At 31.6% G+C, this 21796-nt stretch overlaps 1 protein-coding gene and 2 long non-coding RNA genes across 3 annotated transcripts in view; 2 read left to right on the forward strand and 1 right to left on the reverse strand.

The window, feature by feature from the left end:
• The window catches only part of tei (irregular chiasm C-roughest protein teiresias), a 101537-nt gene extending 87568 nt beyond the window's left edge, over positions 1-13969 (reverse strand). Inside the window, exon 1 of the mRNA XM_085185229.1 lies at positions 13769-13969. The gene's annotated coding sequence lies outside the window, so the exon portion shown is untranslated. The remainder of the gene's footprint in view (positions 1-13768) is intronic.
• A 1895-nt stretch (positions 13970-15864) lies between these two features.
• LOC146541088 (uncharacterized) lies at positions 15865-16751 on the forward strand. Its single transcript, XR_014878406.1, has 2 exons — positions 15865-15986; positions 16536-16751. It is a non-coding gene; the product is annotated as an uncharacterized LOC146541088 (long non-coding RNA).
• A 2291-nt stretch (positions 16752-19042) lies between these two features.
• Positions 19043-20617, forward strand: LOC146541089 (uncharacterized). Its single transcript, XR_014878577.1, has 4 exons — positions 19043-19133; positions 19482-19504; positions 20078-20184; positions 20537-20617. It is a non-coding gene; the product is annotated as an uncharacterized LOC146541089 (long non-coding RNA).
• The last annotated feature ends 1179 nt before the right edge of the window (positions 20618-21796 follow it).

The following is a 21796-nucleotide window of genomic DNA, read 5'->3' on the forward strand; positions in this document are numbered from 1 at the left end:
CAGGCGGAAAGTGGAGAAAGACTCCGTTTTTTGCACTGATTTCAATATTATACTATTTTTATATTCTAGAAGTCTCAAGAATTGGGTGGAAAATATAAAACGGAGTGTTTTAACCCTATTATATGTGAGATAAAAAGTGTGAAGCTGTTTTTTCAAATTTCCAAATAAGCCCATATTTAATACTTACCTAAAGAACGAATAATGAATGAGATTACAATTCGCATTTGAACAAAGATAAATTGAGTTTGCCGGACGGAGGAGCTCCCGCAGGCGATGCGTGGCCCGCGGGACCTATCTATATATTACTAGTATCACACTTTCAACTATTATATCTTACAAACTAGAATAAAATAGAGTTTCTTTTTTCTTTTAGCTTAGATAAGCTAAAAAAATATTTTTTAAGCTTCATTGCTGTAACCCCCACATTGGGTAGGCAAAGGGAACCTGGGAACTTAGTTTCAAGACAATCCGTTGCAATTAAGACACTTCTGTTGCCTACTTTCCGCCGAATTGAAAAATTGAAAATATTTCCTTTCCCGGAGTGTGAACTCACAATCGTCACTATTTTGTGCCACTTTAAAATAAAGAACTCTTAGGAGAGTTGTCAAAAACGTCTCGAAACAAATTTATATCGTAGCTTGCTCTAGATGAACTTAAAACAAAAGCTTACTCAAGACTTGTTGAATGTATTCGAGTATGTTACAACTGAATATTCAAATAATTTTTACATTTCATTTCTGTAAATTATAGTACCTTTTTACCTGTCTTGTGAATATAAGATTTAAATAAGTAGATTTTTACTAAATAATAAATTATTACTACTGACTCATTTGCCATAAATTTTTATGTCTTTTTTAAGTAATTGGACTTGATAAATTGCACCAGAAATACAGAATTTAAAAAATATTATTTAAGTTATTGTTATTAAAATTATAATTTTTTTTTTTTATTTCATAGATCTATTATAACACTATAATATTAAACTACAATACTAACACCTAGTTGTTTTAACTAAACTATATAAAGTAATATAAGGTCACACACAGACCAGAATTAAATGAGATCCCTTAAGAGAACTTAATAGTACATAGCCAGCATTTAGACAGAGGCGGAGACCAAATCTTTATTGAGCGGTCCATGTATTTAACCACTAGGAGGAATAATTATATGATAATTATTTTTTTATTTTCACTAATAAAAAAACAATGTTTCGAATGTAGCAAAAAATAGATAATCTACAAAAGGGGTTTAGCATAACGCTAGAAAAATAAAAAACGTTTTTAGTATATTTATTGTAGTGACATTTAAGTCTTTTTTGTTTGCAAAATGTATATATAGAATAGACTGCGACCTCACTAATGTATGTTTTGGCAACTTTGTAAGGATATTTGTTACTGAATTAGGGCGTCCGTGCCGCGCTGCGTTGAACTTACAGTGAAACTCTAAAGATTTCTTGCTTTCTATACTTTATTCTGTGTATGTTACCTACTATATACATGGTTGTTAACCAAATAATATAAAACAATTAAAATCGGTTAAGTCTATAAATAATATTTATTTTTGACGTGACAACATCTTATAAATCGATGAATAAACATGACTCATTGTCACGTTCCGCCTGAGCCGAGTGTGCGAGCGAGAGCACGAAACAAATAATAGAGAGGTATGATCGACCTAAGCGTTCGTCTAGTGAGTTTTACACTTTTAATATACATGTAAATCTAGTTGTTTTTTTTAGTTTATTGTTTCGTTAATTTTGAATCCCACAATACAGGAGCAAATATATAATGAATTGGATTGTATTCGTCGGGACAAAAAAAAAAAGAGTCAAAAGAATAAGATTTTTTCAATTTGTTCCCCTGTGACCTTTACGCGTCGCGTTCAATGACAAGAATTAGGAACCAAACAACAATTCAAAATTAGATAAAACATTTGGTTGAATTTATATTTTCATTACATATGTAAGTAATAATTTACGATACTTATTTTTGTAATTAATTGCTATGATTATTTTCAAATAATAAAAAACTAATAATAAGAAGCACCACAAATTGTTTTATAGATTCCTTTTCATTGTACCTACAAAAGATTATTAATATTATAATAACATCGAAAGCAAATTTTAGACAAATCAAGAAGATTTTCATCCTATATCTTATAAAACAAAGTCGCTTTTCGTGTCTGTCTGTTGTTTCTAACTCTTCTTCTTCTAAACCACCCAACGGATTATAATGCGGTTTTCACCATTAGGTCGAGTATTTTTCGTAGAAGGTTTATATATTGTTCTTTATTTGTACATTCTTATGTAAATTAACATAAATACGATAAATGTGTCTAAAGTCCTACCCGTTGAGACACTTTCGCGCATGCGCTGCTTTAATGGTAAGTACTACATGAAAAAAATGTACTGGAGTATTGTTCCTCTTAATAAGATTTACAAAAAAGTCCGCGAGAGCATATTTTTATCTTTTAAGGATAACGTGTAGTGATCATATTTCTGTCTAAAAATTGTAATTTCAATATATTTTTTATTGTGACGGATATTTTTCCATAATGGTATTAATCCTTATCCTTTAAAATACTTTATTAATTTTCTACGTTAAACGAAGATAAAATTTGCTTTTTACACAATTTCGAAATTGCGAATAGTTTTAGAGAAAAACGCATTTAATTGTTGACTCATCAGCTGTGCCGACTCAAGTTTTACTTATCCCTTACTCTCAGTATATAAATAAGTATGTTAGTTACGTTGGTCATTTAATGTAGATGAACTGTCTGTTACTGTTTTTTCATTTTAATAAGTACTTTAGAAGTTATTAATATACTAAAACATCCTTGCTGCGAAACGCGCCCCGCGACGTTTTGCTTATTTATACAACCGCGTCATGAGCAGTCATCGGTGGTTCAGTGGTAGAATGCTCGCCTGCCACGCGGGCGGCCCGGGTTCGATTCCCGGTAGATGCATTCTATTTAATTTTCGTCACAGGCAGCCACGTAGTGCTTGCTTTTCATCAGGGACAGAATACCCTCTTCAGCATTAACCACAAGCAAAAAAAAAACCCGCCTGCCTTTATAGCAACGAAGATTTAGATGCGTTTGCACGTATTGGATAATTGGAGTTGAATGTATTATTTCAGCGCGATATATTTGGTTTCATATTTTTTGTAGTAGTTATTAGTAGGTAGGTTTTTGTTTATAATTTCTTCCGTTTAAAAATAGTCATTTAACTATCTAAAAATAATCATTTAAATATATTTTAATAAGTACTTGAAAAGATTAGTAGCACAGATTTAAAATTACTGTACCTACTAAAAAATCCTTGCTGTGTAAAACAATTGGAAAATCCTTATTGAAACTACGAAAATGCGGGTTGCATCAGGGTTTAATTAATTTTCACATTATCTTAAGTGCTTTGCAAACATGCATTATATAAATAATCCAGTAGTAAAAGCGGGCGAAGCCGCAAGGGGGTCGCTAGTATATTAATATAACTACTACTTTAATAACCAGATTTATAAATCTGGTTAATACAAAAAAAAATATTCACAATTTACAAATATATTGTAAATGATAACTTATACATACATACACATACAAAGTAAGGAACAGTGTTAAAGAGATTTTCTAAATTTAGTGGCCTCAGTCTCCGGAGACCTATAATGAAGTCCCTTCTCCCACACGCGATCAGCAAAGCTCTCCACAATTACAATTTATAACATTCTACTTGTACTGGAAATCTCAAGTTTATCAACTTACAAACTTATTTAGAACTTAACTTGACTGTCGACTTTGCGGGTGCCGGTGTACACAATGGAACTGCTTCCTGTAGTTCGCGTAATTTATTCAGCTGTTTACGTTTTAAGTTATAAGATGGTAGGTGTGGACGGTACCTAGCGGGCTTGTTTAAACATGTCGACCATTGTATAGATTACTGTGAAACTGAAGACCAGTGTATATTTACAGAACTAAACGAATTTGAATGAAAAAAATAACAACAAGTTTTTAAACAAATATTAAAATATTAAAAAAAACAAAACATAGTGTTAAAACTTTTTACTCATATCTATTGCATGCATAGAATTAAAAAAAAACACACATTGTCAGTGTCACTCTGCTAGTGTGAAGTATTAACAATCCATTCCCCATTATGACTTTCATTACGCACTTCCGGTGCAGATTCTTTGGCATTGCGTGTTGAGACGAAACTCAACGCCGTACTTTACCACGGTACCAGAATCGGAAATAAAAATATTAAATTTCATTCCCCCTAGTAGGAATCGAATCCACAACCATCGCGAATACAGTTAAACACTTCTACATCGCAATATACTTTGCTTCCTCCTTTCTGTTTTTAAAGAAATTCGTTCTCCCAAAAGTCTATCTAATTCATCGAGCAAAGGGAGCGGAAGTCAATGAAACGCTGATAGCAGAATCAGAAGCTGAGACCACAAGAGACATATTAAATTTACTGGACGTTACAAGATCCCTCGAGAGCGTAAATAATGAAGTCCTCCGTCCTCCGCCCGCCCGCGGTCGCAATTACACGTTACGACCTTTTTACTTCTTGCTAAAATTCTTGCTTCATCGACTTTTTTCTGTCGTTCTAGTACAGTTTAGTGAGTAGGGTATGTATGTATATGTTTGTATGGTATTAGCAAAGAATTTTTAATATTCTTTTACAATAGTCATGTTTTGTTAAAGTTCAATTTGCTATTTCATAATATTGTGAAATAGTATTCTTGAAATTTAACTTACTGTGCATATTGCATTTTTGTTTCGACACCTTCATTTCATATTGTCTTTCTAAAAATATGTTAATTGTTAAAAATTATTTGATCTTTAATATTAACCGTTTTAGACATTGGTAGTTAATGTCATTTTGAGATTATAATGAAATGAGCCAATCCTACAATGAAAAATCTCAAAAAAATTGAGTCATATTCGACTTCAATTATTTTTTTTAACTTTGTTTACTATATTTATATATTTTTTTCTATTTACAATTGTAAATCTCCTCCTCGACCTCTAGAATAAAATCATATATTTAATTCCCATAAATTCAATATTCAATCAAAATAATGTTATATATTTAAATATTGAAACAAGAATTTCCCTATATCAGCTAAGTCGGAGCGGACAACGGAGACAGTTCATAGGAAGAGCAAATAGCATCGATCCTGGGCCGTGAGTCCTGAGGCGATACCATTACGAGTTATGAGACGCAAAAAGATCGCTTTTATGAGTTTCTTACGAGTGTTTGTTCACTGTAGAATAGACCAGCTTGTATATACATACATATATACTCGTTTTACTTTACATAGCTAAATATAAAGGTTTAAAAAAATATAAATAAATACAATAAAATAAAGAATATTAGAACAAATTCACATATATTTCTGTTAGTTGATTAAACAATGAATATTCCTTATTGAAAGTAAAGTATTAAAAGGGTAGATTTAAAACATTTAATATTTTTGTTTTTTCCGCTCTATTAAAACATATCTACATTTTTATTACACAAAAGTATATTTAAATAACTATCTGCATACTTTTTAAAACAAAATTTGAACAATGCAAAAAATAACGTTAAATCTCGAGCGGAACACTGAGATAGCGGGGCGTCTCTAGTCCCGCAACGGCAATTAATACCGACCAGATATACCGTACAATACCTACTGAGATACCTCTAGTAACTGGATATAAAAAATGCATCTCTATACTTTTTCTACATAACGGGGCAGAGAATTCATTGTGTGTTGAATTGCGGAGCTGAACGCCGTGTTTTGTAACCAAAGCGGGGATATAAAAATAATTGAAATTAAATGTAAGTCGAGTGGAGATCTCCAACCTACAGCCATCGCGTTTACAATCAGACGCTTAAGAAATAATGTGGAATTGTTTTTATTATTATTTTAGATATATTAATAATGTAACTTATAAAAGACTTATATTTTAGAATGATGACTGAAGATGATGAATTGATAAATTAAAAAGAAATCCATAGCATTTATCTTTCCGCTCTTTTATGTGGAAGTAAGAGAAATATTTCAGTAACACAAAAAACTGAATATTTTTAAACTTTTTTTAATATAGTACCGAAAATGGGCAATGGGCACTGTAAGCCCATTGTCCATTTTCGCTTAGCATATACTTTAGGTTATCCATCTTTAGTCACGCGCACCCTACTCACTTTAGTCACGCGTACGAAAATCGAATCTCGTATAGACACTGTATTTATTGACAAGGGTAAATTAATTTAAAGAAAGTAATTATTTTCTTTTTGCGCTCTTTCTATCTTTCTGTTTGTCTAAATTGATACTAAAACAGTGTTATTTCTTGTAAGCTTTTTTCTTTTTGTTATAAAAGGAACCAAAGTAAAAAAGGAACTTTACTACATAGCGGTGAAATAAGCATTCAAACAGGCACAGCATCATAGATCTATACATTAAATATTATTATATTATTCTTTATTGATTATCTTTTGCCAATACAAAAAAAAATATTCAAAACTTTTGTTTATTTAGAGTTGCGTACCTCAAAAGGAAACAGAACCCTTATCTCCTTAAAATCACTTTTTGTCCGTTTGTCGGTCTGTGAAGACAATTTAACTCTAGATCGATTGAAAGCGTGAAAGAAAATTAATATTAATTATTTGTATGATGTATCTTCATGCGTCTGAAAGTTGGAGAGGAAATGGAAGCTTGAGTATCTTGGCAACACGTTATCTCTGTAGTTATCTACGCATCTACGTAGAAACAGCATTAAGCTCTTTTTTATTAAAATAAAAAATATTAAACTTAAATAATATTCTAAAGGGATTTGAAAAGGAAATACAAAATTAATTAACACCTAACAAAATGGTTGCCGCCAATTCATTCCCTCGCCTCCCGCTGTCGTCACGACGCAACCCCGCACTTTACTTACAATTGTTATTTTTTGTGTAGTACTGTAATATCGTCATTCTCATTCCTTCTTTATATTCAAGAGTAATCATAATTTTCAGCAAATTTAAGTTCTCATCATGATATAAGTAAAGATATATTTAATTTTATACAAATTTAACAAATGTTAGGTCTACGAGTATTTGCTGTTTTATTTCTTCTTTTAATTCTTGTCTTTGTTTCATAATTTCTCTCTGTCGTATGAGACCTAATGAGATAAGACTGTTCTATATTTTTCTATTCTTTATATCACCAATCTGTGCAGGTATAAATGTTTTATAGGCTGCCTAGGGGAGCACTAACAGTGTATTTCGTGAAGAAACAAAAGTGAATATTCCATTTTACATCTAAATTCCACTTAAACAAAGCTGCGGACGATTACTAATAATACAAAAAATAAAAACGGTTAAGTGCGAGTCGGACTAGCTCAGCGAGGATTCCGTATCATTTTTAGGAATGTAGATGAACAGGAAGTCCAATTTATGATAAATGAGTATCTTTTAATGACATTTACTTAGAAGCACAATTTTTTGTGCTCCAAGGAGCCGTACACCTTTAATTTTCTATTAATTTCAACCCGATATCTCCACGCGATCTCGAGATAAATAGTGTTGGACGGATAATAAAGTGATTCTATAAGGATTCCGATTTTACCTTTTGATTTATGGACTTCTTAAAATATCCAAGTAAAAATCGACCCCATAACCAGATTTAAGCGCATTTCTACTGCACTACAATGGTGTATATTTATTCATTCCAAATGATAATTTTATATATAAAACACATAATTCCCATAAATATTTCACGAGACGCAATTAGTGGTACACAAATGTGAAATGTGAATAAGACTGCACGTTACAAATGTTACCAGCAAAAAGAAATAACATTATTATATTATAAAGTTTCATATTTTAAAGTAACTTAATTATGTAATATTATTCTAAAGCTGCCTAATGAGATACTTGTGGATAAATGACATTACTTTGATTACGACTGTTATTGTGCCTATATTGTAATATCTACATTTTACTATTATTTAAAAAATAAATATAATAAATCAGCTTCACGTTGTATCCCGCACACAGCAGGGTAGGCAGAGGGAACTTAGTGTTAATACATTCCGTTCCCCACTTTCTGTCGAATTCTGAAAGCATTGTGTGTTGAGTGGCAGAACTCAACGCCGCGTTTTGCCTTGACACCAGAGCGAGAAATGCATATATAAACGTATAAATATAAATATTTCACTTTCTCGAATAGGGATGGAACCCACGACCGTCGTCTTGTGCCGATGCGCTACGACGGCCTGTAATTTATATTGTACATTTACATGTAGACAACAGACATGCTGAACCGATGTGGATGAAATTTAAACTATTTTCTAAGTTTAAATATATTTCATTGCAATAAAAAGAAAACATCTTAATATGACTTGGTTACCTGCAATGGAAAAACAAAATTACGAAAACCACAAAACACTTCTTTTCAAAAATACGTAGGTATATATTAATTTCATTACCCCCTATTTTTTGAAATCGGCCCAAAATAAACTTCAAAAAGGCATTGTCTAATATTAAAGGCTTTAACGAAGTTTCCTTCGTTCGACTAGTATATGTAACGATGTCATATTTGTATTCCGTCCGTCGTCTTATTAGATAAGTAGGTAGTATCTAAACGACATCGAACTATCCGACGTCGGGTAATACAATTCTGTCACGAGCTCCAAGGTCTATCTAATTTGTTACGAGAGAGACACTAGGCTGGTGGCTGTTACTGAAGGTCCGCTTTGTATAGATATTGATGAAATTGTTGAAGGTAGTAACAATGTTATCGCAATAAAAATCTTTTTGAATGATATTAATTTATTTATATTTTATTTATCGTAAAAGAGAAAGAAAATTAACTTTTAAATAAATAGGATTATAAGTTAAATAAAACTTCAATTAAATAATATACAGATTATGTAAACCAAAATTTAACTTTTTTTTACCCCAAATCTCGAAATGTAGATAGACTTTTGTTCGCTACATAATAATAATCTAACTTTTATTATAAAATAATTTAATAATACAACATTACAAACAAAAAAGAAACTAAATTAAATATCTTCATTTTGGAGCTTAGAATAGAAAATCAGAGCAAGGATTCTGAAATTAGGTCGACATTACCTAAAAAATATTGAAAATTACATTTAATAATCTACCGTTTAATTTAATCTAGTCTCCACTCGAGCTCACTCGGCGAATTCGACTTTATTACTCAGAATACTCGCTATATTAGGGTATAATTATTGTAATAGCAGGCAATTTACTTATAGTACCGCTGCTCAAGACTAATACATTTACTGAAAATTGGCCTTCGCCGTGTCCGTGCACGCGAAACTGAAAGACATGTAGAGCATCACTTTGCTTACAAACAACGAACTACTATAAATATAAAATTAACTAAAATTCAACTTTTCAAAAATTGAGTAAGCTTTTGTTCTTAATATTTTCTCTTTTTATAAAAATCTTGCTAAACAAGAAAAATTAAAGTTCTAGTAACCATTCTAGTTCTAGTAGTCCCCAGAATTGAGCGGAAAGTGGGGAGCGGAAGCTTCTTTATGGGAACGATGTTTCTAAACACTATGTTCCCAGGTTCCCTCTGACTACCCAGCTATGTGTTAAAACTAAAAAAATAAGATATAGAATATGTATATATTAGTATAAGTATGTATTCGTATGTATATATAAGTAGCTATTCAGTGGGAGTATCATCATAAACGTGTATAATATTGGGTTACCGTCGAATACATCAAAAGCATAAAAGCCCAATATTTCTATAGGAGAGTTTTTGAATAGAAACAGGTCAATGAAGCCTCCTCATTGCCAACCACCTTTTAAGGATACCGACAACAAACAAGTAAACAAATGAATCCCGAAATAAACTCCAGTCATGTTAATATTGATAGAATTTCATTTAATTTTGTTCATAGTAAAAGTTTAATTCTGAATTCGTTAAGGATAAAGGAGTAGACACCGATTTGATGGCCGTAGGAATATGGAAGGCGGGTGGCGGTGCTCTCTAGAATAGTTTTGTACGCACCCAAAAAAATATTTGCCTTAAAAAATAAAAAAGGTACAGTACAGACAACCCCCCTTACCTCCTCGAAAATATCTACAGATATAACCATGAATATAAGATGGAGAGCAACAACATAATTTATGTGTGCTAGTTTCTCTAAATAAGCGAGCTTATACATATGTATATATATGAATAATATTAGACTAGAAATGTGTTGAATTAGATCTCAAACTAGCTTTGAACCTAGAGTGAAATCTAATACCGACCCCCAACCTAATTTCCTGTGTCTTTTTGCTATACATAAGACATGCCTAGGCATACCTAGGCATAAAAAATACATATATTTTTTTCTTGTATATATTATTATCAGTTTAACCGTTGCAATTGGCGTAAGTAAACGTACGTAGGCGGGTAAGCAGAGAGAACTAGTGTTTAAACACTGCGCTCCCATTAAGACACTTCCGATCCTCACTTTCACTTTTTTAAGTATTTTCAACCGCGGTTACATTATGCTAGGCATTTGATCCTCATTTACATTTCAACCAAATCTCATTACGAATTCGAATTAGACGTTATGACGACAGACGACCACGACAAATGAAATACATACTTATTTTATATTACGACCCAAGTAAGAGTAATTTATTACGTTTCATGGAAGCTGTAAATAGTATTGATTATTTTTAAAATGTTCTTCCACACTTAAAGAAATATATAGTAAATTTCTAGAAAATGTATAAAAAATTTAATATAATGGCAATTAAACCCGCGCCTCTTTGATACCATACAAGTTCTTATTACCGTTAGGCGTTTTCCAAGAAGCACGGGTACAAATCTCGCTATATTCCATATTTTATAAATTTTCTAAAAAATTAAAAAAAAATGTTATTTTCATATTTTAAATATCTTAAACATTCCATTTAGATATTACATCATCAATTATTTTAACAAAGATTAAAGTTAATAAAGAAATTGTACGTCGCTGGTGTTCTAGTTTAGATTTTATCATAACTTGTGATGTGAAAACTTAGACAAGTTGGTCTCATCCTTGTCTCTGTCCATAATACGCAATATAGCTCAGACATTCTCAAGGATACTCTACTAACAATTTCAGTTAGCACTTAAATTAGTGCTATTATTAAAAATAGGGATTAATTTCATAATATAATTATTGTTTATAATAATTTAAAAAAAATTCAAACTGTGTCCCACAGCAGGGAAGGCCGAGGGAACCTACTATTAAGACAAAAACTATTTTTTAAGTAGGTTTAGCTTTTTAGGAATGTGTGGAATTTATGCTTTCGGCGTCTTGTAACTAAGAAACGTTTAATACGAATACGGTCGATAGCAATCACCCTCGTAGAGCTCAAGCGATGAGAAATGGAATCGAGCTACGTAACCCTCTACGTTCTGGAATTCTTAAATTCTTTGCATTAGATACTAACTTAGTTTATCTTTTTACCAAGGATGTTATACTCGAGAGATAAACATGATCTGAGTATATCGAAATATTACAATAATAATATATTCATATCCTATCCTATATCTTATAAAACAAAGTCGCTTTTAGTGTCTGTCTGAACTTTCTAACTCTTCTTCTTCTAAACCACCCAACGGATTTTGATGCGGTTTTCACCATTAGGTCGAGTATTTCTCAAGGAAGGTTTATATATAGTTTATTATTTGTACATTCTTATGTAAATTAACATAAATACGATAAATGTGTATAAAGTCCTACCCGTTGAGACACTTTCGCGCATGCGCTGCTTTAATGGTAAGTACTACATGAAAAAAATGTACTGGAGTATTGTTTCTCTTAATAAGATCTACAAAAAAGTCCGCGAGAGCATATTCGTATCTTTTAAGAATAACGTGTAGTGATCATATTTCTGTCTAAAAATAGTAATTTCAATATATTTTTTATTGTGAGGGATATTTTACCATGATGGTATTAATCCTTATCCTTTAAAATACTTTATTAATTTTCTACGTTAAACGAAGATAAAATTTGCTATTTACACTATTTCGAAATTGCGAATAGTTTTAGAGAAAAACGCATTTAATTGTTGACACATCCCGCCGTTGACACATCAGCTGTATGTTACTCAAGTTTCACTTATCCCTTACTCTCAGCATATAAATAAGTATTAGTTAAGTTGACCATTTAATGTAGATCAAACCTGTCTTTTACTGTTTTTCATTTTAATAAGTACTTTAGAAGTTGTTACAATATCAAAAAATCCTTGCTGCGAAACGGTTCGCCACTCGCCATGCAATGTAAGCGCGCCCGCTTGCCTTACACGCATCGGTGGTTCAGTGGTAGAATGCTCGCCTGCCACGCGGGCGGCTCGGGTTCGATTCCCGGCCGATCATTCTATTGAATTTTCCTTACAGGCAGCTACGTAATGCTTGCTTTTCATCATGGACAGAATACCCTCTTCAGCATTAACCACAAGCTCGAAAAAAAAAACCCCGCCCGCTATAGAGGCATAGCAACGAAGATTTAGATGCGTTTGCACGTATTGGATAACTGGAGTTAAATGTATTATTTCAGCGCGATATATTTGGTTTCATATTTTTTGTAGTAGTTATTAGTAGGTAGGTTTTTATTTATAATTTCTTCCGTTTAAAAATAGTCATTTAACTATCTAAAAATAGTCATTTAAATATATTTTAATAATTACTTGAAAAGATTAGTAGCATAGATTTAAAATTACGATACCTACTAAAAATCCTTGCTGTGTAAAACAATTGGAAAATCCTTATTGAAACCTCCTCCTACGAAAATGCGGGTTGCATTAGGGTTTAATTAATTTTCACATTATCTTAAGTTCTTTGTAAACATACATTATATGAATAATCCAGTAGTAAAAGCGGGCGAAGCCGCAAGAGTGTCGCTAGTATAATGTATAAGTTTAAAAATATTGTGAGGCCAGTCGTGGCGCAGGGGCAGTAAGGGTACAGCTGTACGCGACCGATTGTGAGTTCGATTCCCACTCAAGGAAATGAAATAAGGGAAAGCGCGACCTAAGGTTCCCAGGTTCCCACCCGTGGGAAACCGGACATAGCTTGTCGTTAAAAACAAAATATCAAGACGTTTTAACAAACTGATGTACAAAGTTGACTGTTAGTAGACAAAATGCAATACTTTTACAATAATGAAATATTAGGACTTCCGTTTGTTCTTCGTTTATTGAAATTGATATATATACACAGACATTTATATCATTTAATTCGGTTCTATATTATTACAAAGCACTTGCAATTTTTTTAGCTCATTCCTTATAAATAAACTATTTACTTTTTTAATAGAGATAGCTATACTAAAGATTTCTAAGTTTGAATATTATATATATATAAAATATAATATAAATATAAAACACAAGCATAAATGGCATGTAGAGTAAGGATCTCAAAAGGTTTTGTTTTTCTTTTTTTCAGCTTCACGCTATATTCTCCGCACAGTAGGGCAAGCAGAGAGAACCTAGTGTTAGACAAACCGATTCACATTTTCGGCCGAATTCTGGAGGTATTGCATGTTTTTATCACTTACGTTCAGTGCCTTATTTTTATCACTTACATTCTATGCCGAGTTAACATTTTTTTTGATTCTATAATAACAAATACCAAATTTTTCATTCAACTTTACTATCACGATGTTATCAAACAACGTGGTCATAACATTTTATTCCAATCACAACAATTCACTAAATCATGAATTAATCTATACACAAATTTTGCAAATACACTAATATAATGACAGATACCTGTGCGAATCCGGGTGTGAGAGCTAGTTAAGGAAGTAGAGGGATGTAGACGTAACCTGACGGTGTAACACTGAACACGACCACGCGGTGCGGACGTCGCGCCACGACTGATGTGATCCCCACTCCCTGGCGCACCCTCGGGTTGGGGATGAAATCACCCCACGAGACGATGGCGAGACGATAACGGTTGGATATTGCTTAGAATTGACAGATAATAAGATGGGTAATGAAAATCAAAAATTATGATCGATAAATATTTTTTTTTGTATGTTAAAGAAAGGGTTTAATTTTATCAGGAAAAGGTCTCCAAAGATATTCAATAGAGATTATAAGACTAAAATTCGTTATAAAGAATATAAATTCTTCATGTAAGTTAAGTAAGAAAACAATTTTTTAATCTTCATACTGTATTTTACTTGTGTTAATACACGTCGATAAGCTCTCACCCTCGAATTGTTCATACAATTGCATGCTCAGTAGCGGAATCTAACGCCGCAAATTTTCCGCCAATTAATTTCCCAAATTGAAATCGAACCCACAATCCATATTTGCACTGGGCCACTACGCCACAAGCGCCTCTTATATTTTATATGATCTCATTTAAAATTTTTCATTGTCTTAGAATTTACAACAATATAGAACAAAAGTAAATGAAGTGTTCTAGATTAACAAAATACGTCGTAACCAACCGATGTATAAACACATAAAACCTCACATTCGATTCGCTCTCAATATTTCTTATACTTTATGCAAAATCCTTGCACACGAGGTTAATGTATACATCTTCGATTAAAAATTGTTAATTAGAATCAGTTTTTTTAATAAAATTTATTATCATAATTTTATTACAAAATATATATTTCATTATATAATGGTTTGAATTTTTTTCAGCGTTGAGCACATTTTCAACCAACCTTTTCGTTATAAAGAAGGTATATTTTAGAATTCTATAATAGCAAAATAAAATAACAGATTTTTACATTCTTCGGTATATATACTGTACTTTTATTTTAATTTATTCAATAAAAATTTTCATTATAATATAAGAAAGGACTTAAAATGTAAATAGAAAGTTATTGTGATATTGTTAGCAATGACTTTTACATGATAAAAGACAACCTTATTAATTAACACAAAGAGTAAATCTAACAGAAAAACTAGACTGAGTAAGTATAAAAAGAGTAAGTAAGTCCTTTGATCAGCAGTCGTCCAATAGTCGCAGACATGTCGTCGCATCTAAAGTGGCTTCCTTCCTTAGCTCTCTTGCTGCCAGTCCTGCTGATGGTAAATACAAAAAATATTTATCCTTTCCTTTAATAAAACTTCCTACTGGTTTTGGTTACAAATTGTTAAGGCGATATTATGAACTAGGTACTAATTGTAGTTATCAAGATGTTTCTCGTTCAGGTCAAAAATTCGAATCTACTTTATTCTAACAGTAATGGAGATTACAGCTTCACTCTGTACCCTGCAAACAACATGGAAGGCAGAGGGAACCTAGTGCTTAAGACATACCGTTCCCCAGTTTCCGCCGAATTCTGGAGGCATGAAAACAAACTCATATGAAGTATTGTTATTGAGATTGCAATTACGTAGAATCTCTTTCCAAATATATTAGATATACATAGACGATATGTGTTTTTATCGTGTTTGTGTACTACTACAACTAAATTGATATTTTATGATAAATGTAATATTATTTTTTACAGCTCTGTACCATACAAGTGAGTGGACAGTAAGTAATTTTTTCCTTTACTACCAAAAGGACTACCATCTCTGCTCTGCAGGTGTGAGGCAAAAAGAAATACTCTTAAAATCTTTCTTACTATAACTAGTTATTAATTTATAAAATTATTGTAACCAACAACCAATATTTAAAATCCACATTTCTTAAATATATTTCATTCAATATGTTTTTATACTAATTTTAAATGTAATTTAAATAGTACAGTCCTTTTGGTGATCAATAGATTTTTAACCCAACACTTCAACATATTTAATAGATGATAAAAGTTTATTTTGATATTTCATTTTAATTCTGATAATTTAAAGCTTAAAAAAATGTATTGAATAATTTTGTGGTATTTAATAGAAAATTGTTTGTTATTAGGAACGTAACAACTTCGGTACTGGGCAGTCTCATTGAAGCCAAAATAGAAAGATGCTTAGACAAAATAAACGCTATAGCTGACATCTTCGGTTTTGTGGGCTAGCTCACGTAAGTATTTAAAGAATTTATATGAATGTAAATAATACATTACAAAATTGTAGCAAGAAACGAATATCTGTTATCAGAATTTCAGTCATGATTTTAAAATGAAAACAGAAAAATAAACAATCGACAAAGAAAAAACAATTTATAAAAAAAACACATTTAAATAAAATTAAATAGCATATAAAAATATTTTTTAAGCAGTCGCAGCAGCTCAATGTCTGACTGTAAGCGAGCCACCCTATGTCTCAAAAATTTGGCTGAATGCGGACAACGGAGTGTCTTAACAGTAGGTTGCTTGGACCCTGCAATATTTGGAATACTGCGTTCAGCTGTGAAAATAAGCAATATAGGTATCGACTCGCGAGATACCCTCTCTAGAAGCAAACGGTTTATTTCAGTAGCACATTGTTACTAGAATACCGTACGGGTTTGCACCGCAAATTGCAACGTGTGGGTCTTTTATTACACGCTACAAATACTATTTTACTATGAAATGTATTTAACAATCGTTTTATTCTTAGAATAAATAGCTAATATTAAATCTTGTTGCAGATAGAAGACAGAAGAATTAAGTAGCTGCTAGAAAAAAGCGGCATTCTATTTATAGTATTATATTTATTTTGTATGAGATCTTTTACGTATGTATGTCATGGAACGAAACTAAATGTGTTAAAAAATAGTTACAAAACTAAAAAAAATATTATTATTAAATTATTTTTGTACCATTCATATTTCTATGTAAAATAAATGGTAATATTGTTTCCTTTAGTTGTTGTTTTATTTCTTATAAATAATAATTAAAAATAACGAAAGTATAATTTAAAGTGGCTTTTTGGTTTTTAACTCTTTTGTAATTCTTAAATAACTACCAATAAAATTATAATTTATCGCTGTCTGCAAGATATGAAAATCTATTATTGAGGTCATGTATTAATTTCACACATCATTGATTTTCAATTTTTTTGTCTGTTTGTCTGGACACGCTAAATCTCAGAAACGGCTGAAGCCATTTAAATGCAGTTTTCACTATCGTATTCTGGCAAACACCCCTTAAAATATAGTATGTTTTATTAAAATCGATACAAAATATAAATTTTATAATAACACACATGAAATTATTTTGTTTGACAAAATTTTCTATGAAATAATTATTTTATTGAAATGATTGGCTGAAATTTTAGTTTTCAATATAATTTTGCCTTTAAAATGGCAATGGTAATAAAACACTAAAATAGTTCAGATTAGTAAACAAAATAATTGTGTGTTATAAGCGGGCGAAGCCCAAAGCGGGCCGTTAGTTAAAATTTTCCTAAATTTTTGAGAAGAAAAACTAAACTTAATAATTTTGTAACTCAAAGTTTCTTTTTATAAATGTACCAAATATAACTAATATTAAAATATACACCATTATATGTATTTATATATATATTTACATATATTTACCTGGTTCAACGTAATATCCGCAACACATCCGCACCGGAAGACAGCTGCTAAGTGGCGTTCGTGTTTCTGAGTGCCATTATTTAGATAATAAGCTCATATACTTCGATGAATTTACTTAAAGAGGAAGGAAGCGAAAACATAATATTCTATCGAGGTTCTTTTTAGTAATTCCACAAAATATTATATTGTCATTAGTTATTAGCTGTAAGCAATTTTATTTCTTAACCTATAATAGAACATTGAAGTCCTTAGAATAATAAATTAGGTATATATTTTTTTCTACTAGAGCAAAGTGGAATAAAAAAACTGTTACAAACTTACTTTTAATACTGTCGATATTGTTTTTATTAACTTTACCTTCGCGGCATTGAACTCTGCCACTCAACACGCAATGCCTTCAGAATTGAACGGGAAGTGAAGAACGGAGTGTTTTACCCTACGTTTCCTCTGCCTACCCTGCTGTGTGCCAGATATCGTGACGTTAATAGAAATCGCACTTGATAAAACGATTCCGTTTAAATTGGCAATATCACTTTAAAACGGAAAGTACTCGTACATAAGTGATTGAATAATATCGTCAGTTTGTACTCTTATTACTTTTTTATATTAAAAATGTTATATATGTCGGAGTAGACGCGTAGTAGGTATTAAAAATAAACGAGCAGCACCTCTGACCTTATCCTGGTCCTTGGTTCTACTCGTATTTGTAAACATAAATACTTATAATTATAAAGAAATTATAAAGAAAGGGTATAAGCAAAGCAAGGATAAAAATACTTGTGAAAAGCTTGTTTGTTAAAGTTTTATTACCGAATTAATGAACAATCAGACAAATGGACAAAAATTTTAAAATCATTATTTCTGTCATATCAATGAACGCCCCCAATAATTTGAGTTCTGCCACCCAACGCGCAATACGTCCTGAATGGAAATGGCTTAATGGGAATGGTTCACAGGTTCCCTCTACTCTGCTTTATGTGGGATAGAGCATGAAGTAAAAAATATATATACAAGGTAAATTTATTGGAATACAAGAAGATCACAGTACAAACGTGAAAAGATTCGAACTGGATCTGGAGCAAGGCACTGCATTCATATACTAAAACAATATCACGTTAGATGTGCTCATTTACATTATTCTACATTCCTTTAGAAGTATCTATTATAATTACATTTATTCTGCACTCGGAGAGTGTAGAAAATTTATATAAGAAATATCTTTATGTTACACAAATGAAGACGAGCTATATAAATTAAATAAAATTCAATTTAAATATTAACTAGTATTTACTTAATTATTATTCCTTAGAAATATTGTCATCTGATATTATAGATGATTTAGTTGAGATGTTGTTACTAAATAAAGGTCTTATTAACACATTCATTGAGACTTGAGGTTGAAATTGGCGTTATATAGACTTCATGGCAATGCGCGTTATGTTACACGTGTATAATATGAGGCTGAAAAGACCTCAACCGCATCAGCAAGGAAAATCGCAAAGGACGAGTGCCTATTTACATGACTACAAAAGATATAACAATTATAATTGTAGGGTTATATTAAAATGAGGACTCCAGTGCATATATAAAGCAAGTACTACTACCTACAAGAAGTAGTAAACTTTGTGAAAATACAACGTCGAGATGTCGCGTCGATCTGTGTCTAGATTTTCTTCTCTTGTTTTTCTTTTATTTTCTTTACTATTGGTGAGTGACAAAATTAATTTGTTAATATTTATATTTTACATAAAATATATTATCATATAATTATATAGTTGAATAATAACTATAAGAGTAGTGTCAGTATGGGCTACGGTAGGTGTTTGAAGTTGGCGTGGATCTATGGGACAGTGTTGGTTCGATATCCTCTTGGGGATATTTCAGCTTTATGCTGTATCCCGCATGTAGCAGGGTCGGCAGAGGTCGATGAAAATAGTAAATATGTCAATCTCCCAAGCAGGAATTGAACCCATAACCTGTCGCGTTTACTGTTACACCCTTATGGCCCTGCAACAGGCCTTCATTAGATATGATAAATATTTTTTTTTGTTTCAGATGACCTCAAATGTTAATTGCCAGTAAGTATTAAAATTTAATTAAAGAATGATATTCAGTAAAGTGATATTCAATGCACAGAATATATAAAAATGTTATATAGTCTATGAACGAGTTACGAAAAAATGTTTTCACAAAAATATTTTTAAAAATACACCTAATACAATTATTAAAATTATTATCTCTTTACTGATTTTATGATGAAATTTTACAAATTTCGAATTGCTGATTCCTAAATATTAAAAAAACCATAGCTTCGTTCTAATACATTTGTTTTCCAATTACAACATTTGCATAGTGATAAAGTATAAGAATAATTTTAAGCTTCGTTATGCTATTAGTCTCACACATAGCTCGGTAGGCAGAGGAAACGTGGGATCCTAGTGTGAAGACTACCCACTTTTCGTTGAATTCTCAGGCCATTGCATATTGAGTGGTGGAACTTAACGCCGCGCTCTACCTCGTTACTAGAGCACGTTAGAAAGCAAATCGACAAGTGTCCCATTTACAATCGTACGCTTGTTCCCTAGCGCCATGACGGCTTGGAGCACAAGCATGACTTAGTATATGTCTTTATAATATGCATATTATTACAGAATGAACGGCACCCTCGAGATATCCTCCCTGCTGCTCGGGCACCTGCAGCACACGCTCGACAGCCTCACCGGATTCGCGCGCATCGCTGAGATACTGGGAACTGCAGGTGCATTATTACTCAAATATCCATTATTAATATAATTCGTATAATAACTATCGTGATATTATCAGAAATATAATTGGCATGATAGTAATTTTTAGGGTTCCTTATCTTTAAGAAAAACGGAATTATTTATTATAGACTCACTTTGTTATACGTCTGTCAAGATAATTTATCTCAACATCGCTTGGCGGTCACTGAAATTAATATCAAATATCGAGGTCTAGGGTCCCTTGGAGCACAGAAAAAATAAGCTTCTATACAAGACAATTAAAAGATATTTCGCCTTTACGCATAGTTTTTGCTACAAATTAAAATTTATGAATATATATTTTTTTATATATATTTTTATTTTCAGGTATCAGTGAAATTACAGGTTAAAGATATATAATGTATTTGAATAATACTTTTTTGTAACAATAAAGACTTTACACAATAAGGTAGTTATTTTATTTCTTAATGCCGAATAATTACAACTTTTGAGGCCAACAAACATTATAAAACATTTAATATTCCAAATATTTAATCTTTTATTGCACTGCTTTCAAAAAAAGAAGAAAATAAAGAGAAGAAGCTTAAGAACAAAAAAAGAAAGAAGAAAACATAATGCTTACAAGCTGTCAACATTAATTATATTGCGTAACCATCATCTCTATTACGCCATCTCGTATTAAGCAACTGAACTATTTGAAGACTATGTTTGAACTACCACCATTGAACTGCTGCTAACACTAACAACTTCCATAATACGTTACTAGGGGGAGCAAAACAAAGGCATAGCCAATAACTTTAAATATTTTTTATTTTAGTTTTTAGGCAGTAACCCTCACAGCAGATAAAGAAGAGGCCTACACCAGAACGACCTGAATACATTTTTTTAAGCAAAAAAAATAAAACTAGAACCATAATATATGAAACTTATACAGTAGAGCGATGTACCTATTAGAATTGTTTTGATATAGATTTTTCTGTTTAACTCAAAAAATATTCGGGAGTACTTAGTTATTTTTTCAAACTCTATGTTGAAAAGAGAATGACGCATTTAAAAATCTCGATTAAGAAAATAATTTCTTGTCCGCTTGATAAATGAGTCACTACCGCGGCGAATATATCTTAATAAGCAGTGTTGCCAACACTACTGTTTATTTATATGAGCTGGATTCTCAACAATCCAGTGTCAGGGGCTACCCGACCCTCTCCTATATTTTTTTAATGTACAGACACCAATAAACTTAATATATATTGTTTTAATATTTAAACAAACAAATCAATTTATTAATCTGTATTTACCTAAACCGTGATAAGTTATGAATCAATTATATTAAGATAACGATTGTTAAAATTAAACCGGAAAATAAATTAATTATGATAACGTCTAAACACAGTGCGTCATGAAACGTGTGTTATTATGAAAACACATAATATTATTTGCATATTTTTTATCAGGACAAAAGGATATAAATAAATATATTTTAATTAATTACGACATACTTAGAGGTGAATTTTTTTCGGCTTCTTTTCGGGCCAGGGATCAGTCGTGGAGTACAAGTGCCGCTCGACACGCAATGGCTAAAGAATGCGGCGGAACGTGGGCATCGGAAGTGTCTTAATGGGAACG

The sequence above is a fragment of the Heliconius melpomene genome, chromosome 1, assembly GCF_056956725.1.
Source record: "Heliconius melpomene rosina isolate 202511_hmr_F chromosome 1, ASM5695672v1, whole genome shotgun sequence".
NCBI lineage: Eukaryota > Metazoa > Arthropoda > Insecta > Lepidoptera > Nymphalidae > Heliconius > Heliconius melpomene.